Genomic DNA, 4166 nt, shown 5'->3' with positions numbered 1-4166 from the left:
CTTGGTGTCAGTGTATGTCAAAATACTTGGTGCAAGTGTATGTCTTTGTTACTTGGTGTAATTGTCTGTCTTTGTTAATTGGTGTAAGTGTATGTCTTTGATACTTGGTGTCAGTGTATGTCTGTGTTCCTTGGTGTAAGTGTGTGTCTTTGTTACTTGGTGTAAGTGTATGTCTTTGTTACTTGGTGTCAGTGTATGTCTTTGTTACTGGGTGTCAGTGTGTGTCTGTGTTACTTGGTATCAGTGTATGTCTTTGTGACTTGGTATCAGTGTATGTCTTTGTTACTGGGTGTCAGTGTGTGTCTGTGTTACTGGGTATCAGTGTATGTATTTGTGACTTGGTATCAGTGTATGTCTTTGTTACTGGGTGTCAGTGTGCGTCTTTGTGACTTGGTGTCAGTGTATGTCTTTGTTAATTGGTGTAGGTGTGTGTCTGTGTTACTGGGTATCAGTGTATGTCTTTGTTACCTGGTGTCAGTGTATGTGAAAATACTTGGTGCAAGTGTATGTCTTTTGTTACTAGGTGTAATTGTCTGTCTTTGTTACTTGGTGTAATTGTCTGTCTTTGTTACTTGGTGTCAGTGTATGTCTTTGTTACTTGGTGTCAGTGTTTGTCTTTGTTAATTGGTGTAGGTGTGTGTCTGTGTTACTGGGTATCAGTGTATGTCTTTGTTACCTGGTGTCAGTGTATGTGAAAATACTTGGTGCAAGTGTACGTCTTTTGTTACTAGGTGTAATTGTCTGTCTTTGTTACTGGGTGTCAGTGTGTGTCTGTGTTACTTGGTATCAGTGTATGTCTTTGTGACTTGGTATCAGTGTATGTCTTTGTTACTGGGTGTCAGTGTGTGTCTGTGTTACTGGGTATCAGTGTATGTCTTTGTGACTTGGTATCAGTGTATGTCTTTGTTACTGGGTGTCAGTGTGCGTCTTTGTGACTTAGTGTCAGTGTATGTCTTTGTTAATTGGTGTAGGTGTGTGTCTGTGTCACTGGGTATCAGTGTATGTCTTTGTTACTTTGTGTCAGTGTATGTCAAAATACTTCGTGCAAGTGTATGTCTTTTTTACTTGGTGTAATTGTCTGTCTTTGTTACTTGGTGTAAGTGTATGTCTTTGTTAATTGGTGTCAGTGTATGTCTTTGTTACTGTGTGTCAGTGTGTGTCTGTGTTACTTGGTATCAGTGTATGTCATTGTGACTTGGTATCAGTGTATGTCTTTCTTACTGGGTGTCAGTGTATGTCTGTGTTACTGGGTATCAGTGTATGTCTTTGTGACTTGGTATCAGTGTATGTCTTTGTTACTGGGTGTCAGTGTGCGTCTTTGTGACTTGGTGTCAGTGTATGTCTTTGTTAATTGGTGTAGGTGTGTGTCTGTGTTACTGGGTATCAGTGTATGTCTTTGTTACCTGGTATCAGTGTATGTCTTTGTTACTGGGTGTCAGTGTGTGTCTTTGTGACTTGGTGTCAGTGTATGTCTTTGTTACTTGGTGTATGTGTGTGTCTGTGTTACTGGGTATCAGTGTATGTCTTTGTTACTTGGTGTCAGTGTATGTCAAAATACTTGGTGCAAGTGTATGTCTTTGTTACTTGGTGTAATTGTCTGTCTTTGTTACTTGGTGTAAGTGTATGTCTTTGTTAGTTGGTGTCAGTGTATGTCTGTGTTACTTGGTGTAAGTGTGTATCTTTGTTACTTGGTGTAAGTGTATGTCTTTGTTCCTTGGTGTCAGTGTATGTCTTTGTTACTGGGTGTCAGTGTGTGTCTGTGTTACTTGGTATCAGTGTATGTCTTTGTGACTTGGTATCAGTGTATGTCTTTGTTACTGGGTGTCAGTGAGTGTCTGTGTCACTGGGTATCAGTGTATGTCTTTGTTACCTGATGTCAGTGTATGTCAAAATAATTGGTGCAAGTGTATGTCTTTTGTTACTTGGTGTAATTGTCTGTCTTTGTTACTTGGTGTAAGTGTATGTCTTTGTTACTTGGTGTCAGTGTATGTCTGTGTTCCTTGGTGTAAGTGTGTGTCTTTGTTACTTGGTGTCAGTATATGTCTTTGTTACTGGGTGTCAGTGTTACTTGGTATCAGTGTATGTCTTTGTGACTTGGTATCAGTGTTTGTCTTTCTTACTTGGTGTCAGTGTATGTCTTTGTTACTGAGTATCAGTGTATGTCTGTGTTACTCGGTGTAAGTGTATGTCTTTGTTACTTGGTGTAAGTGTGTGTCTTTGTTATTTGGTGTAAGTGTGTGTCTGTGTTACTGGGTATCAGTGTGTGTCTTTGTTACTTGGTGTACGTGTGTGTCTGTGTTACTGGGTATCAGTGTATGACTTTGTTACTGGGAATCAGTCTATGTCTTTGTGATTTGGTGTAAGTGTATGTCTTTGTTACTGAGTGTATGTGTGTGTCTTTGTGACTTGGTGTCAGTGTATGTCTTTGTTACTTGGTGTAAGTGTGAGTCTGTGTTACTGGGTATCAGTGTATGTCTTTGTTACTTGGTGTCAGTGTATGTCTTTGTTACTGGGTGTCAGTGTGCGTCTTTGTGACTTGGTGTCAGTGTATGTCTTTGTTACTTGGTGTAAGTGTGTGTCTGTGTTACTGGGTATCAGTGTATGTCTTTGTTACTTGGTGTCAGTGTATGTCAAAATACTTGGTGCAAGTGTATGTCTTTGTTACTTGGTGTAATTGTCTGTCTTTGTTACTTGGTGTAAGTGTGTGTCTTTGTTACTTGGAGTCAGTGTCTGTCTTTGTTACTGGGTGTCAGTGTATGTCTGTGTTACTCGGTGTAAGTGTATGTCTTTGTTACTTGGTGTAAGTGTGTGTCTTTGTTACTTGGTGTCAGTGTGTGTCTGTGTTACTGGGTATCAGTGTCTGTCTGTGTTCCTGTGTGTCTGTGACACGAGGTGTCACTTGGTGCCAGTGTATGTCTGTGTTACTTGGTGTAAGTATGTGTTTTTGTTACTTGGTGTCAGTGTGTGTCAGTGTTCCTGGGTATCAGTGTATGTCTGTGTTACTGTGTGTTTGTGACACTAGGTGTCAGTATTTAGTTTAGTTTAGAGATACAGCACTGAAACAGGCCCTTCGGCCCACCGAGTCTGTGCCGACCATCAACCAACCATTTATACTAATCCTACACGAATCCCATATTCCAATAACATCCCCACCGTTCCCTATATATTTCCCTACCACCTACCTATACTAGGGGCAATTTATAATGGCCAATTAACCTACCAACCTGCAAGTCTTTGGCATGTGGGAGGAAACCGGAGCACCCGGAGGAAACCCACGCAGACACAGGGAGAACTTGCAAACTCCGCACAGGCAGTACCCAGAATCGAACCCGGGTCCCTTCAGCTGTGAGTCTGCAGTGCCAACCACTGTGCCACTGTGCCACCCAGTGTTTATCAGTGTTACTGGGTGTCAGTGTCTGTCTTTGTTACTTGGTGTCAGTGTGTGTCTGTGTTACTGGGTGTCAGTGAGTTTGTTTGTCTTACTGGCTGTCAGTTTGTGTCTGTGTTACTGGGTATCAGTGTATGTCTTTGTTACTGGGAATCAGTGTATGTCTTTGTTACTGGGAATCAGTGAATGTCTTTGTGATTTGGTGTCAGTGTATGTCTTTGTTACTGAGTGTATGTGTGTGTCTTTGTGACTTGGTGTCAGTGTATGTCTTTGTTCCTTGGTGTAAGTGTGTGTCTGTGTTACTGGGTATCAGTGTATGTCTTTGTTACTTGGTGTCAGTGTATGTCTTTGTTACTGGGTGTCAGTGTGCGTCTTTGTGACTTGGTGTCAGTGTATGTCTTTGTTACTTGGTGTAAGTGTGTGTCTGTGTTACTGGGTATCAGTGTATGTATTTGTGACTTGGTATCAGTGTATGTCTTTGTTACTGGGTGTCAGTGTGCGTCTTTGTGACTTGGTGTCAGTGTATGTCTTTGTTAATTGGTGTAGGTGTGCGTCTGTGTTACTGGGTATCAGTGTATGTCTTTGTTACCTGGTGTCAGTGTATGTGAAAATACTTGGTGCAAGTGTATGTCTTTTGTTACTAGGTGTAATTGTCTGTCTTTGTTACTTGGTGTAATTGTCTGTCTTTGTTACTTGGTGTCAGTGTATGTCTTTGTTAATTGGTGTCAGTGTTTGTCTTTGTTAATTGGTGTAGGTGTGTGTCTGTGTTACTGGGTAT

This window comes from Heterodontus francisci, unplaced genomic scaffold (assembly GCF_036365525.1).
Source record: "Heterodontus francisci isolate sHetFra1 unplaced genomic scaffold, sHetFra1.hap1 HAP1_SCAFFOLD_83, whole genome shotgun sequence".
In the NCBI taxonomy this organism is placed as follows: domain Eukaryota; kingdom Metazoa; phylum Chordata; class Chondrichthyes; order Heterodontiformes; family Heterodontidae; genus Heterodontus; species Heterodontus francisci.
The sequence above is the reverse complement of the archived record's forward strand: the minus strand, read 5'-3'. Positions refer to the sequence as shown.